Here is a 27,181-nt window from a genome sequence, read left to right as displayed (position 1 = left end):
ATTCGGCTATACAGTATAAATAAAGTTGATCTGACTTTGTGAGGTTTTCAACCATAAAATAACTGCTCAGATCAATCCTGCAGTCGAACATGTGAAGCTGTCGAGATTATGTTGTTGAGGGGAGAAAGGCTACGAAGAGTCATAAAAAAGATTGGCAAGTCTTTGAACCTTCCAAGCAACATGAAGTCCATTGAAACAAAATATTAAATTTGTGCCACAACCCAAGATCAGACCTTCCGGTCAAATTGAGCATCAGGACAAGGAGGGCAATTGTCAGAAAAGGGTCTAAGAGGCCAGCTATACGGCAATGAAATGAAAACTATCCAGACGTCAACAATCTCTTTGGCACTTTACAGACTGAGCCTCTTTGGGAGGGTGTGAAATAGCAATATTAAGTCGTGCCCAGAGTTTGCTAGAAGCCATTTTAAAAACAACTTGAAGCCTTCTTGAAGGGAATATTGTTGTCTGATGAGACTAAAGCAGAGTTGTCTAGCTTAAAGCGTTTAGTGCAAGCCAACCAGAACCAAATACACATAATACTATGTTAAGCATATAGTTGATTATTTGATATTAGTGCAAATTATCTCAACATACAGGTGCCGGTCATATAATTAGAATATCATGAAAAGTTGATTTAATTCAGTAATTCCATTCAAAAAGTGAAACTTGTATATTATATTCATTCATTACACACAGACTGATATATTTCAGATGTTAATTTCTTTTAATTTTGATGATTATAACTGACAACTAATGAAAATCCCAAATTCAGTATCTCAGAAAATAAGAATATTACTTAAGACCAATACAAAAAAGGATTTTTAGAAATGCTGGCCAACTGAAAAGTATGAACATGAAAAGTATGAGCATGTACAGCACTCAATACTTAGTTGGGGCTCCTTTTGCCTGAACTACTGCAGCAATGCGAGGCATGGAGTCGATAGTCTGTGGCACTGCTCAGGTGTTATGAGAGCCCAGGTTGCTCTGATAGTGGCCTTCAGCTCTTCTGCATTGTTGGGTCTGGCGTATCACATCTTCCTCTTCACAATACCCCATAGATTTTCCAGAGTTAAGGTCAGGCGAGTTTGCTGGCCAATTTAGAACAGGGATACCATGGTCCTTAAACCAGGTACTGGTAGCTTTGGCACTGTGTGCAGGTGCCAAGTCCTGTTGGAAAATGAAATCTGCATCTCCATAAAGTTGGTCAGCAGCAGGAATCATGAAGTGCTCTAAAACTTCCTGGTAGACGGCTGCGTTGACCTTGAACCTCATAAAACACAGTGGACCAACGCCAGCAGATGACATGGCACCCCAAACCATCACTGACTGTGGAAACTTTACACTGGACTTCAAGCAACGTGGATTCTGTGCCTCTCCTCTCTTCCTCCAGACTCTGGGACCGCGATTTCCAAATGAGATGCAAAATTAGCTCTCATCAGAAAAGAGGACTTTGGTCCACTGTGCTTTATTAAATCCAGAGTCAACACAGCTGCATGTCTACCAGGACATTTTCAGAGCACTTCATGCTTCCTTCATTTTCCAGCAGGATCTGCCCACACTGCCAAAAGAACCAATACCTGCGGTTCAATGACCATGGTATTACTGTGTAATTACTGTGTGATTTCATGTAATATTCTAATTTTCTGGGATTTTGATTTTGTGGGTCTCATAGGCTGTAAGCCATAATCATCAAAATTATAACAAATAAAGGCTTGAAATATCTCACTTTGCATGTAATGAGTCTATATAATATATTAGTGTTAATAAGGTTCTGACTTTATCTTGTGTTTGTGTTATTATAAGTTATTATTTAGTTTACTGTGGTGTCACTTTCCACTTAATAAGTGCTCAGCAACAGTTAGACCAATCAGCATTCCCTTTTTTCTCCACCAATCAGACAGTCTCCATTATCGCGCAACCCCGTAGGCCTACTATACTTAGTATGTAACTGTAATCGGAGACACTCGCTTTATTCCCGATCTGGTATATCTGAGGGAAAATATCTTTATCTCTTCATTTCTGCTTCATGCGTCCATGAGAATGTGAGTCTATGTAAATATTGTTGTCTACTTCTTGCTTAGATTAATACAGTATATGCTCGAATCCTTACACTTTATTTTGCCTATCGATGTGTGCATTTCTGGAACTAAATAATAGACCATATTTAGGTTAAATGATAGTTTTACACCTTCATATATCTTTGAAAGTGTTTAGAGCAATTTCATCGTGTTTTGTAGTGTTCAGAGCGATTTCACTGTGTTTGGTTGTGCGCCTCGTAGGTTTTAACTCTGATCGAGCGACACCAGCACGCGCGCTCTGCATGTCAGACGTGGCGCGCGACTTAACCCTTTCTTAGCCAAATGTTATAGAACTAAATATTGGTGGATTTTTTTCAGCCAAACAGGCAGTTTAATCATTATGTCTGTACAATTCAACGCAGTATTATATGTACCAGTTAGTTAATATTTTGCACTTTTGATATATTGTTTATTGTTACAATTGTGTATGAATGTTATTCATGAACCCATTTTTGTCTGTTCTGTTTAGAAACCATGAACAAACTCACATCATTGTCAAACTGTTTCATTAAAATAGTGGCATAAGAGTGTAGATATCCGTCATCATTATTGTTCTAACCGGACAACCTGGGGAGATTGAAGATTTAGTATCAACCCTAATTATAGTCTTTCACAAAGGTCACAAGTTTGGGTCTCCTTCCTGACACCTTTTTTATAATTAGTTTCACCTGTTAAGTTGAATTCTTGAAATAAATCAACTTTTTGATGATATTCTAATTATATGACCAGCACCTGTATATATATTTATAATGTTTACTTTAGGTATTACAATTACAATATTCTATTGAAGAAACAAATGTAGGGGGAGTAAATATGTTCTAAGGACATTTTTGGAGCAATGCAGAATGTTGTAACAAAGGATATTCATCAACAAAGACTTTTAACAAGTCTCCTTATGTGCCATCTGCCTCATTAACCTTGCTATGCTCCTCGATTGCAAAATTGGCCAGCCTTAAAGAATCAATATGCTGGACTGAGCGATAAAGAAAGTGGAATTTTTGAGAGCTTTGCTGCCGAACTGACAGCTACCATTTAGGAAATAGAGTAACTGCTCGACCCTTTGTCCTGAACTTCTTAATTACAGTAATCATGTGTAATTAGACAATGGTGTCTTAAACATTCATGCAGTGTTTAACTTTGACATCATATTGATGTCTTGATGCTTTTAATCACTGGCATACATTCAAAGGATGCGGAGTCATTTGTTATATTCTGATTTAAGAGCAGTGTTCCTTTCTTTGAGCCTCAATTTCAAGATGCAGAAAATTCTGTAACTAAACAGATCATTTCAGATTATATAAGGCCCTGAAGGAACCGATGCCCTAATTTTTAGGCCAACCTGGATGGATCATTCATAATGGGATTCCTCTGGAATTTCGAAAGGGTTTTTAGAGTAGTGGTTTATACACTGTACTGTATATACGTAAGTTTGGGGTCACAAAATTAATAAATTTATTCATGAATTACATTTTAAAAATATATACAAATGGAAAACAGTCACTTTAAATTTTAATAATGTTACCATACAGTAAGCGTCTTTCAAAAACATAGCCTACTATAAAAATGATAATATTTGTTAAAAAACAAATTGATGTTCCAGGAGAATCCAATTGCAAGAAAATGTGAATTCTCATCTGGATTTTAGGACAATGAGCTGAACAACTCTGTTGAAATAGTGCATTTATTTGAGAGGATGATACAGTTTCAATTTCAGTAACCACAGCCGGATTCGGGTCTGCTGTTGTTGACCGGACTCGCTGACTTCATTGAGTGATTTCATCTCTTTGATCAGTGATCTGTGTGACCAGATGCTCAGGTTACGGGAGCGAGAGCGAACCCTTGAGAGATCAAAGACAAACAATTCCTACCTCATCTGAAGTTGTAAGCACAGAATTAAGCGACTGGATTAACTCATCCTCAGTTGAACGCTAGGCTGTCCCAGAGCGAGTGATGTTTGACAGTCAGGGTGAATGTTTTACCAGGCTTATATTGGAAGCAACAAAGAATCTAGCTTTGTTGTCTCAGAGGATCTTGAAATGAACTGCATTGATGATATTGATAGTATTTAATCAATTATATATATATATATATAGTTAACCAAATGTTAATGATATTAATCACATTCTTTAGTAACCTGACAAAACATTTTTTACAGCATACATTTATATCTCTTTTATCACTCTGCCAACTGAAGAAACTAATAAGAGACAAAGAGCTGCATGAGAACTTAAAATAGAGGAAGAAGTATCATTGTAGCTAATTATGTCAACTAGCACATAGAAAAATATATAACTTGGATTGCAGATTAACTAAAATATCAAAATTAATAATGTAATATTGCGGCAGTATTTGATTTTTTTTTTTTGCCAGAAGCTTTAAACTACAAGCTTAAATCACTATTTTGTGTCCACTTGTTAATTTATTTGGTGATGTAAGGAAAACAGGTCAAAGGGAATTATTAATGAATTTATAGGGAATTTTGAAAGAATCACTACTTTTACGGCAGACAAATGACTCATCCAGCGCTCAGTTGAATCAGCTCTGTAGCAGATATTTCATATCCAAACTATAGAGAAATCACAATTTATTAGCAAGGTGACAAGATCAGCAGTTTAAGACATTAAATCCGCAAGCACATAACACAAGAACACTTCTCTTTAAATACAAACGACACTTTATTGATGATTCTAACATGTTCTTGTGTGTTGGCGGATGAATAGAAACGGAGTCTTTCTCGTGACCGAAGTTTAAAGTTCATGGCGGGTTTTGCGGCAAAACTTGACTTAGAACATGAGACTCTCAACGGAAATAGTAAAAAAGTAGCCTAAGTGAGACGAGAGCAAGCTGCTCGGTGTGACTATTTCTCCTCATCTCACCGTAAATTACATGTTAACTGATTAGTCCCATTCTCTCTTAAGTTTCCCGCTCTTAGCGGAGTACAATTTAGAAATGATTTATATAATAGGAATATGATTTACATATTTAATTTACACAAAAATTGAGATAAGACATTTATGCTGATAGTAAACAAGACACACTTTCAATTCAATAGTAATAATAATTGCATGAATTAGCATAATAGTCACATACTGTATATAGGTTGTAGACAAGAGGTCAGAAAGAGGTCATTTGGAAAGATGATCTGTTTTGGATCTCTGTCTTGGGGGTCAAATGCTACTTGGTGTTTTCCTCATGTGGCTCAAGCTTGTGCCATCTCCAAACCAATCCGTCTGCCTAACGTTGACTTCTTGAGTGCTCTTTCCTCTAGTTGGGATTACTTTTTTACAAGTGTTCTCTGTTTTGGAGTTAGTCTGTTTCAAGCTGAATGACGTCCCAAATGACAGATCATCTGATTTAGGGTCCGCAGTGTTGATTTGGAATTTGCTGCTTTCACAGTTCTGAAGGAGTCATTTGTGTCTGATTCGCTCTCAGGTAGTCGTGGAATAAGTAGGATAAAATATAGTCAGTCAATTATTATCACAAAACAACCCCCTTCAGAGCGATACAATGACCTATTAAGACCAACTGACTGTACATTATCCTGTACATAAACATTAGCTCTGTAAGAAGCAGCTAACAAGATCTAGCCACACACTCTTTTTGTGAAACTGTTTCAGCTTTACAGTAGAAATTAGTCAACACATGCTCTTCCTCTCTGCTGACTTAGCAGGGTGACCCATGAGATCTGCGGTTTAGTTTTGAGCGTGTTGTATTATCTTAGCAAGGAGAACATATTTGTTGTCAAACAGCATTTGCAGATCCAGGGTGGCATCTACGCTATAATGACATCTTGATAACTGTGATTTGTCTGGACAATTCTCAACTTCATGGTTCACTAGTTTGATAGCAGGAACAGTTATGTGCCTGGGAGCGAAACAGTTTGATACGGTAAACCTGAGAGATTTGATGCCAATGTGTCAGACATTGAGTTTCTTTCTCTCTGCAAGCCTCATTGAGCTGAGGAACATGCGCCATGTCCTGGCATTCAGCTCTCAACTTATGCCCAGTCCGAGAGGAATTTGTTAATAGCTCTACCCCCTGATTGTGAAGCCATCTGTTCTGAAGCAAGTTGTCAAGGGGAAAACGTGAATTTGTAAATGCTGTAATTTTACATGCTTCTTTCAATCACTTCTCAGTTCATAACGTCCAAAGTGGTTTTATCAGTTAGATACAGCTCACAGAATGGTTTGGACTTCACACTGTGCACTGTGGAAAATGTAAGTGAACGTGTGATGCACAACATGACGTTTTTATGAGACGTAGATGACCACATCATCCAAAAGACAATCTTGACGACAATGTTGTTTGCCTTTCCCCACTCAGCATCTGTTGTCCCTGGTTTTTATATACCTCGCTTCTCCCTTGATGATAAAATAATGGGGCAATTTTCCACATCAGAGCATGATTTCCATGCCCAATTGTCATGTCTCAGCCATCTACAGATCAGACATACAGGCAGAGCCACAAAAGACCCCTTACAGTTTCTCACTCAGCAGTGCTTTCTCAATTGTTGTATTTATGTTTTTAATATGACACAAAATAAAATAGTTCACCCAAAAAATTCTGCCATCATCTACAATGAAAGTCAGTGGAGTTTTATTATATTATACAACAGTTTTTCTGGTTCTCGAATCTGATTGGCTGAGAGCCGTTTCCAGCTGTGAAATATTCACCAATATGGCATTTCAGAATGTTTGTAAACAATAGGCACCAAGGTACTTCCGGGTGGCAGAACGCGAGCGGCTTCTACTGACTAACTGAAGAGATCCAGCCGGCTACTGGAACAGTTACATAGTTAAAAACATTCTTGTTAATCAAAGTTGAAATGATGATGAAAACGTGTTGTGTTTGGGGTTGAGCTGCCAGATATACAGCAAAAGTGTTGGGTTTTATCGATTTCCTGTGGGTGAGGAGGTTATAGCGAGTGGATGTTGTGTCGTCAAAAGTAGTGCTAAAAGTAGGAAATCTTAATGATCCTCTACATTATATGATTCATCCAACGTTTACCTTTCTGCTGCCAACCCTGCTTGCCCTTCAACTCTGCTTCGTGTATTCTCAAAACGGTTCATCTACAAAATCATAGCAGAGCATTTATCTTCAGCAGGGGAAATTCGAGACTAATATTAGTAAACTTGTCTCTTTTGAAGATCAGACTCATTGCCAGTCACTGCCGGAAGTAAAAGAGGGCTGCCAACTCTCAAGCATTGACCTTGAGACTCACGCAATTGTCACTTTTCACACGCTCTCACGCCACTCATCCATTTTCTCACGCAACTTACCGAAATGTATATTCCGCACACATAATATCGACCAATCAGTGTTTTTCAACCACGCAAAGAGGTCAATATAACAGCTGGAGAACAATTATGTCACATAACTTTTACCTCAGAAAAGCCATTTAATGACCATGATATAGCCTATAGCTCGTTACTTTGACTAGAAAAAAAGAGCTATAGAGAGTATTTTGCTAATTCGGTGTAGGCCTACTATATTAAATATTTATTATATTTTTTTACTTATATTATAAAATACATTTGTTGTTATGATAAAAAAAATGCATTATATTTAATAAATTTTTTTTTTTTTATAAATTTTTTACTGCCGATGGTGGGTCTCCCTTCCAAGCTATTTACTACCGTGTCCATAGGAACGCTTGGCTTCTGCCACCTGAAAGAATTTCTATTATTGTTGTGACGTCATGGTGAGTTGTCAATTCACAAGGAGTCGCAAGGAGTTTGATTGACAGGCGATCAAACCCAATTATAATCCGCCGAATCCGCCATTTTTGTCAACATTCAGCGTCAGCGTCATCTCGGCCAGTCCTTCAGGAATTTGCGCTGGCTCCTGTGTAGATAGTGGTTAAACATGAGAAATAATTTGGGGTATATCAAACAGGCAATCTTTGGTCTTTTTAATCGGTTACCTTGTTCCGGAGCAAATCTATTTTGGTTAAGGGGAAAAACAAGTTCCATAACTATTTAGGCTATATTTCACTTAAATCCTGTCTAGAACAAGAGCTGCTTGTAAGTTTGACTGAATTGTTTGCTTGTGTTTATTTCCTATTGTCTTTTATATTGTTCCTATTGTTTTATATTTCCTATTGTTCATTTAAATATTGTTGTTCAAGAAATATATATATTTTTTATAAATAATATGCCGTATTTGATATTGAGAAAGTTGATCATGATATGGACTTCGGTGAAAGTTACAACGCCATTGATGGCAGCAAAGACTGTCTTTACGAGTGAGTCAGAACGAGGAATTTGTTTAGCGCAAAAACGAACATATCGCTTTCCTCAGCGGATATTCAAACAGATTTTTTTTAATATAATATCATGGACATAGACCAGAAGAATGAATGCTATAGACCCCTTTTGCGCCGACGTCACAATTACGTCACGGCGCTAGCTGGAGGCAAAACAGAGTGAAAACTGGAGGCGGACAATACAAACCAGCACAGATTCGACTACATAATAAGGAGCTTAAATTACTATTATTATTATTAAATGTCATATTGTTGTGTTGTTGGGTTCTAGAATCGACAGAGTACAGGCTCCAATTTTACTTTTTTATCACATAATGTGTTCTAAATTATTGTGATTATTTGTGAATCATCTATGATTGTTGTTTTGGTTGATTGGGACTAGACTTTTTGAAGAACCTGGTAAGAAAGGGTAGTCAAATATATGAATATGCTTTATCTGGAATTTTTATTTCTAGAAAATATTCAGATAATTAATATTGCACCGTAATGTCAATCTTTACATTGTCGTCTTCTGGCCTTGGCGCTGGCTAGGCAAAACTTTGAATCGTACCACAAGTCTTGTAGCCTACATGGCCATTCAGCACATAGTTATAGGCATCTATAAATGTAAATGCCCTCTCTTTACGCTCGGTTTCTATCGGGTAGGTGTATATGTCAGCTTCTCAACCGGAGGTAGAGTTAACGTTAATCCTGTCAGATCGTCCATCCATTGACTGAGCGTGTACTGGTCGGCCAATCTGGTTCCATCCGTTAAAATTAGCTTTTGCAAATAACAATCGCTGTCCTGGACAGTGAGTGACCTTGCACAATAAGATAAAATTAGATTTTCTCCAGTCATTGTTAAAAAACAAGCTAACAAAACTGGCAAACTAACATTAGTGAAGCGGCCAGAGGGATATTTCTGCAACCAACTAAGCCCCACAAAAAACGTCACCATGTTTACTAAATGAAAAGGGGTCTATATCAGATGCAGGTAATACACTCGTTTAGCCGATCTCTGTCTCATAATAACATAATACTAACTATAGTAATACAACAAGCTTCAATGAAGCAACTCAACTTTTCTTCGTTACTAGTTCTAAAGGGACGTTTTAGAATTTGTAACGGGAGCTTGGGCGGCTCAACTGTTAAACTGTTATTAAACTGTCAACTTGAGATTTGAATCTATGGCGGAAGGAAGTAGTTCTGAACAAAAGAGAGGTTTTAAAGACACTCCGTTGTTGTTTCTTATGTACTCACGTGTGCCGTCAAACTGTTGTATAAACGCAATATCACCCTGTTGTATAAATGCAATATCACTTGTATATCTGCCATATCGTGACTTGCTACAAGTCTGCTACATTTTTTGCTTATTGTTTTCTTTTTCTGTGTTGTGGCATGAATGACATACAGTAAAATAAATGTTTCAGGACATAATGTGAAAGCATAATAAATGATTAAGAGCAAAATGTCTTCCCTCTTACTTTAACTTTGCAGGCCTCACAGTATGAGGTCTGTCTCCTGTAGTGCAGTGGGGTTGGAGGCTTGTCTCGGATTTTTCATGGATATTTCTGGAATCATGAAAGAACAGTTCACCAGAGGGCAAGACTCGGCTGTCAATGGTTATTATTCACCAGGGCTAAGGTTGCACTTTATGCCTACACTGCAGCAGTATGCACACAGAACAGATGTTCATCACAGCATCTAAAGGCACATGGGAAAACCAATAAAGACTTTCAAAGGAGCCACTCTACAGGGGTCTGTGAATAAACAGACTGGCGTTGGAAATAACGAAGGAATGAGGAAAACTGCCAGATGATGATAGTTAACTAGATTATTACTGTTATTAATGTGCTGTATCAAAATGAGATGAAACCTAGACCTTACTGCGGTGAATCAAATCATACAATTGACTATGTGTGACCTCAGGAGGAAAGTGGTGGAGCAGTTTTAATGAGATGGATTTCAACCAAGTACACAAAATTCATTTGAATTTATTAGTGGCAAAAAAAACTTTTCTGAAACTTCTCCTTTCACATTACCGGAACACATCTGTGAACAGTGCGAATGAGATCGTGTTAAAACCTTTAGAACTTAATTTGGGGATTATTTGAGTTTAAGTTCTTGGAATAAAATTAAAGCACAAACACAGTTTAGTTTCAGCCTCAGATGGGCCGCCCACAGACCACAGATGCACAAAGCCCGTTCACTGACCATCTCGCATATTGATTTTTTACACATTTTTACATATTACATTTACACAACTTATGAATAATGGCACAAAGGGATTTGTTTCTATTCAAATCAATTTAGTAATTTTGTAGAATAACAATTTTCTACATGCAGTGTTATTTTTCTGTTGTTGAGATATAGTTGTTATTGATATTTTTAATAAGATTTTATGTTTCGAAATTCGAATGCCCTTTTCCTGTGAATTTCACTTTAAGTAATTTTGTTCTAAAGTCTATACGTTTTTTAAATGTATATATTTTTTTATAAATGTTTACTTCAGTTTTAGTTTTTTAGCTCATCAAGATAATTAGCTCATTTAGCTAAACTAAAATGCAAAATGTTGTTTCGCTAGATGAAATAAGTTTTTGTATATTTTATTTTATTACATTTAATGTGTATTGTATTTAAAGTAGAGTTTGTCATGGTTTTATAATAATAACGTTATAATAAACGTAATAGTAAAGTATAATAACGTTATAGTAAAGTTATAATAATAACCCTGGTTCTAGAGTATTCAATATTTTAAACTAATCATATATTCAATTATCCAATATATATCCAAACAATATGCAAATAATAGGTATTCACACAATGCATTGTGGATTAATTTATTTAATGGTGGATTGGTTAAAGTTTGCCAGGTTAATGCCATCAAAGATTTGAAGATCAGTGTTTTGCTTGACTGAGGCTAATTATTTAACTAGATACTATGTCCACTTTATGTCAGTTTGACCATAAGCAGTGGTGTCTAGACCCATGACTGGCTATTCAAGGCTCATTCACTAACTTCAAAACCCTATTAAAATTAATTCAGTCAAACACGTTTGAACTCATCCGTCTGCTCAAAATATTATAGTGTCAAACATTAATTTGTAAAACCAAGAGACTGATTTTTTTCTTTATCTTTTAAGAGTATTTCCACAATTACATGATCTGAAGTGGCTACATGTCTCTACTTAAATTATTCCTTTTCATTTTTTTTATTAAATTTTGCAACATTAACCCAATTATGGGGTGTACTTTCCATGTGAAGCCTCAGGCTCTCTAGGTTTAAATCTGAGCACAATAATAAGACCTGGATGGTAATTTATTGCAGTCCAATAAGGAATGAATTCTCATCACTTTTCAGCAGGGCAGATGTCACCTGCTTTTAGTGGTGATATTTTAGCTCATCAGCTGAGTTTGGGCCAAGAAGTTGTTCTATAAATCCTCTGCCTGGAAATCACCACAAACTCACTCTCTCGGTATAAACAAGCACAAATACGGCCATCTTGCATCTCATTTATCAACTGTATTACTTAATACCGCAGAAAACATCAGTAGGCCTTATAAAGGGGGTCCTTGATTATGATTTCACTTTTTAATCTTTTAGTTAGTGTGTAATGCTGTTTGAGCATCTGCAAAGTTACAACGCTCAAAGGTCAATGCAAAGGGAGTTTTTTTTCTTCTTCAGAAATCGGCTGGTAGGGACTACAATGAGCTTCTTCCCGGGTTGGTGACATCAACCCTAACATTTACATAAACCCTGTCCCCGGGTACACGCAAGAAAGCGGGTGAAGTCATGTTGGGCTACTTTAGACAGGGTTTCTCCAGGGTTTAATCAGTCAAATTTAAGACATTTTAAGACCTTTTTATGACCATTATGATTTAAACTGATGACCTAGGCCTATACGAATTACGAAAAATAACTTTTTTTTTTTAATTAATCAGTTTTATTATTTAAAAAGGTTCCATTTTCTTAAGAGTAACACACTGAAGGCTCCCTTTTCTTAAGTATCAAGAACACAGGAAAAACACTGTTCCTTAAAGGACAAGTTCGGTATTTTACACTTAAAGCCCTGTTTACAGACCGTATCTGATGAAATAGAACGGTTAAGATTAAAATTTGGACACATGCTCCTGTCCCGAGAATTTTAGTTTTATTTAGCGTTTGTGGACCTATTTTGCCAAATGCGTCACACCCAGATTCTTCCGTTGAGAGCTTGAATAATAGACACCAGTTGGTGGCGATAATGCACCTTTGCCAATTGCAAGCAAACCGCTGGCATTTCATTGAATACACAGAAGAAGCAGAAGAAGAAGCGGCGGAGGAATATCGTACCTCACACAGCACATTCAATACAAGTCAATGGAGGTGGACAAACACTACGATAAAACCTGTTGGAAAGCATCTTTTTCAGCGATTTTTTTTGGGATCATATCAGTGAACACCCCTGACCACTCGGTGAGTTTCACGTCTTTGTAAACGAAAGTTTAATGTGTTTTAGGAAGGAATCTGCCAGTGCACATAGACAACCATTGTGGGGGTGGGGGGGGGGGGGGGGGGAAGCTAAATAAACCTAAAATTCTCAGGACAGGAGCATGTGTCCAAAGTTTAATCTTAACCGTTCTATTTCGTCAGATACGATCTGTAAACAGGGCTTTAAGTGTAAAATACCGAACTTGTCCTTTAACATTATAACCTCACTGTTTGTCTGTGCGCTGCACAATGAGAACAGCTTCCAGAAGAGAGTAGCCTAAGAGAGCTATACGCACAAAAGCTTCTCCTGAAAGACGTAGCCATTCCCATTTTGTCGGGAAAATATGTTGTTTATTGATCACAACTTGTAAGTATGTCTTATTGTAGTTGTGTTTTCTAACAGTTCCAATTATAAGCTTTATGTAGTTGCTATGATAGCCCCTATGATGAAACCCTGACGAACTTCCGGCAAAATTGAGATTTGGCTGTGAATGAACCTTCCACAGACACACACTCTCAGTTACAACTGAGAAGGGTCTGGTGTCAACCCGGCTATGATGTAAACGAAGGGCAGCTCTCTCCACTAGCCTGCTAACTAACATTACAGTATATTGATGTAGTGTTTACTATTGCTTTTGTAAGCTCTTGCTTTTGTAAGACTGTTCAGAGCCCCTTAGGAAAATGATCCATGACTTTGTGATCGATTACTAACGTATTTTTATTACCATAGTTTTCCAACAAATATGATTAAATGGTGGATAACATCTATAAGAAAATTAAGAAAAAAACATACCGCTCTGAAACGTCCTGTGAAATCCGTGTTTGCAAAGTCCGTGCTTGAAATCCCGTTCAGCACAATCCTCTAGTAACTAGAGTCTAGTTCGTTAATATAGAAATGGTTTGAAATTGACACAATCGTTAATATTTACATCTGAGTAGAGCTTGCCTTGCGGTTATGAAGGGACGTGCCATTTTCCGAACACGCGCTAAGCTCTGCCAATCACAAAACACTGGGCCAGCTTATCCAATCACGGCATATTTCTTATTTCGTAAGTCAAAATAAAGAATGCGTTTTTTAAAAAATATCGAGCATGAAACGTTCTGGTACATAAATATTACGTAAAAGGGCATAATAGGACCCCTTTAATATTACTGTAATATTGTTGCCTTGTTCGTCTTCTTTATGGGTTGATTGTTTTACATTGACATAGAGTAGGGGAGAGCAGGGAACAACCTAACACATTTTGGTTTTGGCTCAATTATTAAAAAAATTAAGTTAGATTCATTTTTTTTTTTTTTTTACACAAGCAACATGCATCTGCTACAAATGAACACTTAACATTTTTTTCTAGGACCTACCATTTCCGTACAGTTGCACAGTTGTAGTACAAGTGACAGAAGTGCTGTGCAAGAAGTGCAAATGTTACAACTTACAAGAAGTAAGAAGTGCAAATGTTACAACTTACCCCATATGCGGGGTTAATTGTAACAGACAGAGGGGTTAGTTGTAACACTTGTGTGTAACACACATAATTCAGTACTATTTTATCTGTATAGTTTGATATTATTTGTGCATCTGTATAGATAGATATGCATACATAATCCATCCCTCATCCAATCATCCTTCTATGGATCAATATCATGGATAGAGATATAGGAAAGGGCTGCACAGTTTTGCAATAAATAAATAAATAAAATCATTGCATTTTAATTATATTTGTGTGTGGCAGCTGCATGCAAAATTAGTATTATATATTATAATAACAGTAATATTAATAAATACGAGCTCAAAATTACATTTTAAAGGATTTATTGCATGAAAAACAGGCTATATTTGAAACAAGATCAATGCATAGTAAACAAATGTGGAAAAAAATCATACTTTGACATTTAAAGGGAACCTATTATGGAATTTTGAAATTTACCTTTCATGTAGTGTGCAACATAGATCTAAGTGAACAAAAACATCCTGCAAAGTTTGAAATATGAAAGTGCACTGTATATAAAGTTATTGTCTTTCAAAAGTAAAAGTCGACTCTGAGTCATTTTTATGAATCGTTAGAAGACCGAAGCTTTTTCTCTGACTAGATGACGTCAACTTGTCAAGTTATTTGAATACGATACACCCACTTATTGCGCTCCAAGGCCAGGGGAAAACATCATGGCGACAAGACGCTGTGTTCTGAAGTGCGACTCAAAAGCAAACTTTTTTCATCTGCCCAAGGAGGAGCATTTGAAGACTAAGTGGCTACAATTCATATAACTATACCACAGAAGTATAGTCCGAGCCTTGTGCTTTGCTCGCGCCATTTTGAAGACGATTGCTTTTTAAATGCAATCAAACTTGGATTCGCGAGCCGGCTGATATTGAAGGAAGGTTCATTTCTAAGTGTATTTGCATCAGCTTCCTCCTCCGTATCACAACCTGTAAGTGTTATTAATAATTGTTGCTTTTATATTTTATGTAGCATGCTTAATAATTATTTTGTTTGTTGTGTAAGCACCATTTAGCTTCTAGGTCTTCAATGACAATTGTATTGAGATATGTGAAGTGTTTGTCGTTGTTTTCGGAGTTGTCTTAAAGAATAGAGTAATACCTCGTAGTAACGTAAATCTGCATTTTTTTTTGTGGTAAAAACGTTATGTTTATGCATCGGGCTAATGCAAACAAAGACTGATTGTGCTTTTACAATATGAACTCTGGGCTATGCTCGCTAACATAACATTAAATTCTTTCTTATTTTTAGTTTTTTACTACAAACTATAAAGCAGTGGACTATAATCATTATTATAACACGATTTAATTGATAAAAGCATCATTGTACTCCGTGTTAAACAATAAGTATTATCTCTGTAAACACTGCTGGGTCATCTGACCAATCGCAGATTAGCGTCGCGCAAAGGAGGGGTTTGGAAAAATGAGTCGTTGAACGAATCATTTGGCAGTCGGTGAGCAAATCAGGTAAAAATAAATGCATATTATACGAAAACAAAAGTGTTTTTTGACATTGCATGCACGTAAAACTGTTGTTGGGGTCTCCCTAAACAACATTAGGAACATTTTAAATGTCATAATAGGTGCCCTTTAAATTCCAACATTGTTTGTGAAAGTCCAACAAAGTTAAATGTGGCAAAATAAAAATATAAATAAATACTAAAACCTGAAAAGTTGTGTGGCTCCCTGTTTTCCTTTCATTGTCGTGCAAAGCCCAATTTATACTTCTGCGTTTAACTCACGCCGTACTGTAGCTACGTTGAGTTTTTCACTGGGTGTTTAAATCTGAAGAACGCTGCAAATTAATAAAAGGTCTTAAATGCCTGAGGTGGGAAAATATGATTTGTTGGAGGTTTAATATGTGCCTAATTATATGGGCTATTTAGAAAATTATTTATATGCAGTTTAAAAAAAAACTAAAATCCAATTTGAAATATTACCGAATCCCAGGAAGGAGCCATTTATCAATTTGATAATTATGCCTCTATTTATTTAATAAAATTATACAAGACTATTAATGCATAATCATGTCTAATAAACACTATAAAATGTCATATGATATTGTAAATTCTCATTAGTTAAATGCAAATTAAAAATGGGCCTTTATTTATAACTTTCCTCCCAGCAAACATGAATGGTTTATGAAACTGTCTGACCTGATTTCTAATGTGAAATGGAATATGATGACAGGAATAGCACCCCAAATGGCCTTAAACTTCACCATGATAAAGTGTGTCTGCCTTCAAATCTACCCCAGTTGAGTCTCTCTCCATTTGCCCTTTAATAGCACAGGAAAATAAGGAACTGTGAGTATGAATTAGACCCAAGATGAATGAATGAACTGCCATTTACCACAGGCTTGAAGTTCTCATATTCACATCATTTAAGCACAGTAGGGTGAGAAAGCAGGAAAAGAGTGGAAAGTGTTGCTACAGAGAAGACTCGGTTTTTGTATTTTATCATTCATTATTCAGCAGAATCTGATAAATCAATTGGATAACAATACATTTTTATCATACAAAAAGTTCAAAGAAGTGATACTGGCTGGACCAATATATTTAGTTCTGTTACAGAAGGTGTTATACAGACTTCCTGTACATCTTCCTCTCAGACCCCAGTGAGAATAAAAGCCCTACAATGTAGTATGGCAGTGGACACTTTGTCGGAGCAAGGGGTAATGAGTGAGATCACAGGTGACCCGTAGAGCTGATAATTCAATAGGGCTGCTGAATAATCAGCTGCTGATGCTCTTCGATAATGGAAACGCATTTTCTTGTGCCCTTGGCGCCAACTAAAGCCCTGAGCAGAATACCACACCAGAAAATGGGCTTGATCCTATTTTTAGCTGAAGTCTTGCGATGAGATGAATCCTCCATGGCTTTTGTGGTCAGTGCCTTAGGTTTACACTGCGCCCCTTACCTGACAACCATCCGTTCCACACATATTTTACATGTTTTGTGCAGAAAAGCATTCAAATTTCCCTCATAACTCATCTGTAATGCAGGGCAATGAATACACTGACCAGTAATGCACTGGCATTAATGCAGCGGACTTGTGCATTTACCGTGCTGACAAAGTTCCTCGAGCGGGACCATGAGGCGGCATTAAGTGGGTTTTATGTATTTGGGTCATGTTTGACTTCCCCTAATTCCTAATAAATTACTATGACTCTCTCTCACCCTATGATACATGCCCTCTGTGCTGTATACCTACAGGGATAAAGGCATGCTAGAGCAGTATTTCTTTTGTCAGTTAACAGAATACTTGGTGTAACAGGTTGTTAGGCAACAGTGTGGCTTAGTGGTTAAAGATTAGGACTGGCACAGGTAAAGGTTTAAATCGTAGACTGAACTGCTGTCATTGTGCCCTTGGGCTGTTTAACTCCAGATTACTCTGTGGCGACTCTGTTTGACATCATTGATGATGTCACGACTAGTTTGGAGTGCACCATTGCCCCGCACTTTTTGAAATTGTAAGTTGTTTTTATCAAACATGCCTGATAAATGAAGAAAGGAGAATAAAAGAAAAAGCTAAAACATTTGATCATCAATAAACCATGAACCTAATATTGTAGTACTATCAAATATATCAATGACAAATTCAGATCAGACATATGTTTAAGATCATTCGTGGCACGCTTGTGAACTGACCTGCCCGAATGCAGGTTCTCCAAAGGCAGAAAGAAATGATTAAATCCGTAATGTTACAGCTTGAAACAGCATAAATGAGCTAGAGAGAAATCCTATCAGGAACATCATAAAATATTTAGGAGCGACAACAGAGTTCTCAAGGAGGAGGAAGTAATGACAGTTGCTGCAGCTCTCAGTGGATTCATATCCCCTTGGAAATTAATTTGGTTGTATGCAATTACACGTTTAAATGTGCCCCCAATGGAATGATCCTGTTTTCCATTCAGTAGCAACCTTGTGTGGCATTTAGGTTTTTCTCTTTATTGCCTGAAGGGTCTCTCTATCCTCCTCAATTTGAGTCGTTTTCAAAAGCAAATCCAGACTAGTCGATCAGTAAAACTTTTTTCAATTGGTAATTGAAATCAGTTTTATATAATAATCCCCTAAATGGTCAATACCATTACATTAACTATTACACTTTAACTCCAGATTACTCTATGGGGACTCTATTTGACATCTTTGGTGATTTCATGACTAGTACACCACTGCGCCATAATTTTTGAAAATGTGAGTTTCTTTTATTCAACGTGTCTGATGAAAGAAGAAAGGAGGAGGGGAATTGGAATAGCTAAAACATTTGGTCATCTATAAACTATAAAGCTAATATTGTAGTGCTTTCAAATATAAATCAATGACAAATCCAGATAAACTAACTTAAAGTGCTTGTTAATACATCATACCAGCATTTACATGGAGAAGTATCTCTAGGTTTAAAGTTCTCAATGTTTAACTTCATTAATTTAAAAGTGTTGTGCTGTGCTATGACTAAATAAGCACGTTTATTGTGAAGAATAAAGCATTAGGCTGTTATTTTAAAGAACCAATCAACTCACTATGCAAAATGCAATTGTCATTTATGCGTGCGCAAATGACCTCCTAAACAGATGAACTGTGATTTCTGTAACCTCACCTGCATATTGAACAGCTATGGGATGTTTGCTACTGTCTTACATCATACACATTAAACCTTTACCACAAAAAAAACTTATGGAATAAACCTACATCCGCAGTAAATTAATGGTGAGAAGTAGACTAGTGAGAAACAAAAGGTTTTTCTAAAGAGACATGTTGATTTATTGTTGGCTTTAGAATGCAGCCCCTTGAGTTAAACTGTAGCAGAGGGGAGTATAAATCACAACACACCTGAAATATAACAGTCCATTTGGCCTCAGAAGTCACAAATGCAAGCCTTGGTCCTCACACTACACTAAATCACTCTCAGGTCCTCAGCTGGCCAAGGGATTGTCGGTCATTCGTTGGTCGAATGAACTTTGTGCTTTGTTGAAATGGACTAGTTTGATGCAATCCATCAAGCTGTGTATCAATATTGTTCAGTACTAGACCACCTCACTGTTATAACATACAGGATCCCCTGGAAGTGAGCTTACTGAACCCAAGTGCAGTTTTATTTAATCCAAAACATGAGCAGATACACAAAAACAAAGACTTGGCAAAACAAGAACTTAAGCATGAACAAACTCACCAACAGATTACACATAACAAAGCTAGACAAGGACAAAGAAAAAATGTTGTCTAAAACTTTGATAACTCACAACTGTTATTGCATGCACAGTGAAATTAATTTACACCTTAAACTTGCGTTTTAGCCAGATGTTAGCATGACTTTGAAGTTCAGTTTCTAATTAGCATTTCCTTTTGAAGTAACTGTCGGATGCAGATAGAATTGATAAAAATAAAATGCTCACCTTATATATGCTGGGGTATATTTAATCTGCATAACATTTAAAAGGCTATTTTTTAAATGTTTTTCTTTGAAATTTTACACTTTACCCACGGTCGCTAATCATGGCAACAAACATCCCAACATTTTGATACATTTTTCCAATCTGCCTCCTAAATAAAAACATGTAAATCATAGCCAAAACATTGCAAAAGATTTAGCATTTTATATCTGTTGCTTTTGCAGTGTGAAACACACTGTGACACATGTGGAATAAGCTACTTTAAAACTGTACACTGTAAAAAAAAAAAAAACTAATTACGGTAAAAAGAAAATCACTGTAAAAAAATACTGTGACAATGTTTCCAGTTTTTAGGATGCCTGCAGTTAACATTTTATAACACCATCAGGGTAACACACATGACACAAGAATAATGCAGAAAACATTAACTAAAAAGCACATAAAATGTAACAAAAAAACACACTAATGTGCATTACTGATAACAAAAATAAGAAGAGACAAATTATTTATATATTTTTTTTATCATACTGTATGTGATGTGTAACGCATGGACTTCTGGCAATGTCCTTTTACTGTTTTTTTACTGTAAATTATATGATAATTCATAGTTCCCTTTCGTCCAGGGAACTCCTCCGACGACACGTCTCCGTTCCCTGTACTCAGGGATCGAGGGTTACATACGTAACCGAGACGTTTTACTCGCAAAAAAACATATATTTGACACTATTTTACAGTAAAATTACATATAATGTGATGTTAAACCATTTAAAAATGTTAACCATATATTTACAGTTAAGCAATCAACATGACTTTTCTGTAAAAACAGTTTTACAGTGTAGCTACTAGAAGATGCTACAATGTAAAGTAGTTTAAATAAGCAGTCAACATTTTCAGATGATATTATTCAGTTGAGCGGTATTATTTGGCACAAAACCATTAAGGATACCAATTAAAAATTCACAATGCTATTTGAGAGAGAAAACATGTCACCATTGTATTCAATTAATTTTGGTCTTAATTAAATAGACGTTTGGACAATTGAAACATTTTCACTTCCTTAACAAATATAAGGATTTTTTTGTGTGCTCATTCTGCAACAGAATATGATGGAATAAAGTGGGTGTATAGTGGGAAATATGTGATGGAGTATTCTGATGATAGGAACCATATGTGTATATACACACGGTATATTATAAATCTAAGTATAATATATATCATAAATATAAGCATATACATACAATAAAAGTATACATAATTTTTAATGACCATCTAAAGAGAAATATACTTTTGTTTTCTATAATTTCCTACAAAGTTGGCAAACCAGCTAAATCCTGACCACTTGGGATCAACACATTAATGCAACTTAAATTTCGGCATAGGATGTTTTTAGTGTGGGTAAGGAGAGTGGCTGCTTTCTCTTCAAGTCTTCAGTAGGCTGCAAGCTAGTTAGTTAGTTAGTTATTAGACAAGGGCAATTGTCTCTGGTCCACCTTCTCTAATTGGCGAGATGGGGTTGGAGCCGCTAGTGAGGGAGTGCAGGAGGTCTGTCAGCCTGGAGCAATGGAGTGAAAACAAAAGAAATTGGGGTGGTTTGTGGTAGTGGCCATGTTTATTATTTCCTCTGGATCTCTTTATGTCCCCCCTCTCTTTATTGTCTTGCTTAAACTCATTACCAGAAAAACCAGGTATTTAGCTAGATCTGTAATCTACATTAAACTGTATGTCATTTATTGCAATGGAGATGATGCAATCATAGAGGATTTGTCTAATTATGCATGAAAATTAATCCTCCCCAGTTAGGGTGTTCAGTTCCAACATCTTATTCCCAATACAATATACAGCACCTCCTAAAAAATGGACCTCTACTGTTTTTGACATCTCCAAAAATCCCTTGGAGTGTCACAGCGAGTGCCAATATTAACAGTATTCTGATGATGGGACATCCTATCAGGATTGTTTGAGGTCCCAAGGCGTCCCCTTTGAGGATGATAAATTGAAGCGTGGCAGCTGCGGCCAAGCACAGCTACTGAATCTCCTGAGTGGTGGGGTGGTGGGAAGCTGATATGTCACCCCTCCAATCATTCCTGCTCCTGTGGGAAATGAGGAGGAGGGTGAGACCGGGCTTCAGGGAGGGAATTAGTGCCCACCGCAGAAGCTCTGCTGGAAATGCACTCTTCTGTTCCACCAATGGGACTGAATATTAATTTCTATGTGGTTGGTTTCAAGTGATGGATCATCCAAACATATGGGGAAGGCTGTGCATGACTATATTTCACTTCAAGGTCCTTTTCAACTTTTTCCATTAATACAAACAACATCTATGCCAAAGTACATTTTCTTTTTCTTTTTTCTTCAGGCTTATGGGTTCTCAGGAGAAAAAAAAAAAGTTTTGGTTAAGCTTCCTGTCAGAGCTAGTGCACACATATGCATTAATTAATCTCATTTCAACATGATATTCAGATGGTCGTAATTGTTGTACGAATTAAATAATATCATTTTGTATTGCTAAGCACCAACTTGTTTTGTCTCAGGGCATCTTGAATTAAACTTGTCTGGATATGGAAAAACATTCTGCAAAGGGATCCGTGTTCATCCATACTGAGAGGAAAATGGAACAACACACTGGCCAGGAGATCATGTACTCGCACGCATGATTCTACAAGATCTAATAAAACAGCAGACCTCCAAAACAATTTAACAGTGAAACTCTTTTCACTGTAACACAAATGTAATTGTGTGTGATATTACTTTTATTCAGCAGTCCAATGGACTGTCACAAAACACAAACTCTTGTGTTATTGGATAAATTATTCAATAACTCATACGCAAAGATAGTCACTTGTTTAGTTTCTAAATGAAATGGGTTTTTTGAACAAATCAGTTGAATAGGGGGTTCAGTAATGCACTGAATGAATCAGGTTGCATCAGCAATCTTCTACTCTCTGAGGTACTTCTTTTTAAATAAGTTATTATTTTGCGACCACTAAAAAATACATAGTATGAATGTGTAATGTGTAATATGGATGTTGTCATATTGTCTAGTCATGCGTCACTTGCATCACTTCATTGCCATTCACAAATCCTCTCATGTGGCCTCATGGAATAATAGAGTCCATTGTATCTGTCCTTCAAAATCTCGCCTGAAATAGTAGGTTACTGTTACTTTTTGTCTTCTGTTTTATGAATACCATGAATTTGGATATCTACTATATACTGTTTCTTGCCTTAAACATAGCAGGAACGTAAGTATTTCAACAAATCATTTGAATGAATAAGTCAAATACCCTGTTGATGTAACAATGTAAGATTTGTTTTATATCTTGAGAAAACGTACTATGTAACATGTCTGTTAAAGGGAATATCATCTGGAAAACGTTGCATTCTAATATTGTAAACAACCATCTAATTAACATATATTTTGGCCAATTTGGTCCTAGAGAGGTGCAGGCGATTAAATACTTTGAATTGTATCAACCAATAGAGACATTTTTTTAAATAACAACACTAATATGTTTTCCCTATGAAAAACAAATATAACAAAATGTATTTGAAATGCATTTATTTTAGACTAAGTATACTACTAATACATTTACATATGTATGTACTGTACTTCTGCATTTGTACTTTTGGTATACTAAATTGATATATATATACTTAATATATACTGCTAAATTGGAACAAGTCATTTTGTATTTAAAGCACTTTAGTTATTTCCATATACAGAAAGTAGTGCTGAGGTCCAACTAAAGATATACTTAAGTATATTTAAATTAAACTATTACAAGTATACTTAAAGTAGAACTCCGGCGCAAAATGAACCTTTGGTCTAATTACACATTGTTACCTAGTCAACCGTTATCTGAGATTTGTTTTCATGATTATCGAATGTAAATAGTTTTATCTCTAAAAACAGTTTAGCCTATAACGCTAGTATAACGCTAGTATATAGGGCATTGAGTAATGACAAATAAAAATCGCTTGTTAATACCACTAACAAGGCTCAAAATAGCCCCACAATAATGTAACACAGTCTCACCCCAAAACGTCACATACTGACGGGTCTTGACCATACGGCAACATACGACGAAAAGGGTACCCTTTAACGTCCATGTGTGACGATTCGGGTATGGTTGGGTTTAGGTATGCGTTAGGGTACCGCTAGGAGGCGCTGCTGGTGCGCTTATGTCTGCGTCTCATATTGACGTTATAGGGGTGCCCTTTTCGTCGTATGTTGACGTATGGTCAAGACCCGTCAGTATATGACGTTTTGGGGTGAGACCGGGCTGCATAATGAGGGTCCCTACCTTCAAACCGAAGCATTGAGAACTTTGACACTGTCCAGACAGTTTAATAAGAAGATATTTTATACATACAGTCAACTTCGCGTAGCCATCTTTGAAAAACAGACTCTATCAGTCGATCTAGGAACGCCGATCCAAATGCGCTGAACTGTGTAGAATCTCATAAATTTCCAGCGCATTTGCATCTGCGTTTTTATTTGGCATTACTCAATGCCCTATATACTAGCGTTATACTAGCGTTATAGGCTAAACTGATTTTAGAGATAAAACTATTTACATTCGATAATCATGAAAACGAATCTCAGATAACGGTTGACTAGGTAACAATGTGTAATTAGACCAAAGGTTCATTTTGTGCCGGAGTTCTCCTTTAAGGTACACTTTAAATATCTTGCATTTAAAGATATTATACAGTGGTCATACTATCCAGTGATAGTAATACAAATGTTAGGCTTAATATTAAGAAATGTGCACTGTGCAATAATCAGTAAGTCTCAAGCGATATGTCAGTAAATATGTTAATGGTTTGTACTATGTAATAAATGTATTTTAATTACATTTTTGTACCGTTTTTTTTTTTTTTTTTCATTTTAGGGTCATCATAGATGATAATCAACAATTAAACAATAACAATTCAATCAAAATTCTCTATTTTATTTGTACAGCAATTAAACAGATGTAGCCAATAGTGACCACTGCGAGGATGCATTATCAAATTCAGTTTATTTGATTTCGTGTTCATTGTTTTAGTCCAGTGAATGTTAAAGCAATCTGTAACTCAAAGGCAGAGAAAGAAACATTCAGAAATTCGATCCAAACACCCAGCATGTCACAAGAAATTAGAAGAGCCATCCCTCTGAAGATCATGTCACCAAAGATTAATTGGATCTCTGCTCCTCTGAGTATTAGTGATTGGTTTTCAGAAAACACAGGTTTTTATCGCACTGGCTCAGGCAGTGCTCCAGACGTTTCAAAGACTGCGGCTTTACAATTTTTCTCAACTCTGACTTATTATCTCTGAGTGGCCCAACAAAAAGGGTTGTCTTCCCATCCAGCACGTTCTCTTCATATTGGCCATCAAACACAACTTACATTTTATACACAATATCATCAGTTACTTTGTCTATTTTTCTCTACTTTAAAAAAAATCCACACGAAGCCACAGCTGAATTATATGTAAGATTCGTTTTTAAGTGAATCAGCATTTTTGAACAAATCGATTTAGTGAATGAATCAAATGAATTATAAAGACTCATTAAGACAGTCCCAACGATGTACAGTAGCCTGCAGAAAGCTTACAGTATGGTGACACAATCATTGGAAATTTCAGTTTTCAAATAAAACAATTTCATTCAGATTGTTATTGACAAATGTGATTACATAGTCCTGTTTTACAGTATTCCTGAAGGGTTTTCTTTTATTAATAATAGTTGATGAATATCGTGTTATACACGTCATAAGATTGTAGACTAGCTGGGACGGTGAAAGACATAGTTTATTATAACCTCTCATTGGCCCTCATTTATGAAAAGTGCGTACACCAAATTTCCAGCGTACACCTGGCGTACACCCAAAACCACGGGGACTTTGCGATTTATCAATATGGACGTTGGCGTACGGCACGCTCAAATCCTACGCCAGCTCAGGAGGTGGTGTACATGTACGCACGTTTTGAGTTAGTGCTGAAATGCGCAGAAAAACAATTCCTAACACCACAAAATCCACTGACAAACTAAATATATGATATATTATGACCCACTGTAAAAAAAAAAAAAAAAAACATAGAAATTATACACTTCAGTGTTTATTTTTGTGAGTTAAGCCCGGCAGGTGCGCACGGACTGGGTTCAGTAATGAAAGGCTTTCAATGACCAAAAAATAATTCAGACTGACAAAATAATTAAAATGACATTCTTCTTCTTTTAAATAATAATACTAATACAAATAATAATAATAATAATAACAACGACATTCTTCTTCTAGATAACAATAAGCGTCATTAATAATCAAAATCATAATACTAATAAGAAGAATATTACAAATTGTCATGCAATTATTCACATCATCATCACTATTGTACACCCCAATACATGTGATGTCATGCGAAATTCAACGCTAATAGTTTCAAAACACATGCTGTAAAATAATGCATTGTGATAGGTAATTTGCTCAACCAACCAGCGATTTAAACTGGATTTCCACCATTTCATATGGGGCGTTTCTCAATACCAAGTACGCAAACTTCGGACTTGCGTCCTTGGTAGTTCAGACTTGCCAAGTTCGACTTAGGAGAACGAACTCCCGAGGACGAGAGGACGCAAGTCCGGTTATTCTGCAAATGGGACAGCGGCGTTCTTGATCGCGTCACTCAGCACGCTCTGGCTACTCCGGTTATCTCTTTATGTATATTTTAGGCAACAATAAAACGAAATATGGTATAAAACAACACTCTGCCTCTTTTCATTAAAAAAAAAATCTTAAACACATTAAATGGCCACACAAATGTGGTTCAGGCAACGTGTACATTGATTATCTTCACTGCATAACAACACGAAATAAAACGCAACCCTGCTTCTTTTTGCTTTCATTTTAAAAATATTAAACATTATTGAACATTAAAACTGACATTTAAAAAACAGACGGGGTTGTGTCATTTTATTTTATTATACATGTACAGTGAAGAGAATGCTATAGCCTAATAAAATAAATATAAAAAATATTATATATATTTTAAAATATATAGCCTAAAATAAAATTACACAACCCTGACTCTTTTTGTTAAATGTCCGTTTTAATGATCTGATATCCAGTATAAAAGTATAAGTAAATAAAAATAAATAAAGCAAACAATTCAGTCAAAAGTCAGCTTAAAATAGCCTAAATATATAAAATTATGAAACTTCACTTTGCCCTCAGCCAAAACGATTTGCCATGGAACAAATTATAGATTAATGAGACCAAAGATCGCCCGTTATACACAAGAGAAGACGAATTATATCTCATGTTTAACCTCTAGACTAGAGACACCAGAGCCAGCGGCAAACATCAGAAGCACTAGCCGAGGAAAAGCTGGTCCAGTCGGGGTTAATGAGCGCTGAGCGCCCGGTGATCGCCTGGATCTCACAACTCCGAAAACGTCAGATACATTTTTTAAATAGGCGCTATCTTTATAAATAAACCTCAGATTTGAGCTTTAAACA

This window comes from Phoxinus phoxinus, assembly GCF_949152265.1.
Source record: "Phoxinus phoxinus genome assembly, chromosome: 7".
Taxonomy (NCBI): Eukaryota; Metazoa; Chordata; class Actinopteri; order Cypriniformes; family Leuciscidae; genus Phoxinus; species Phoxinus phoxinus.
This window is presented reverse-complemented; position numbering follows the sequence as displayed.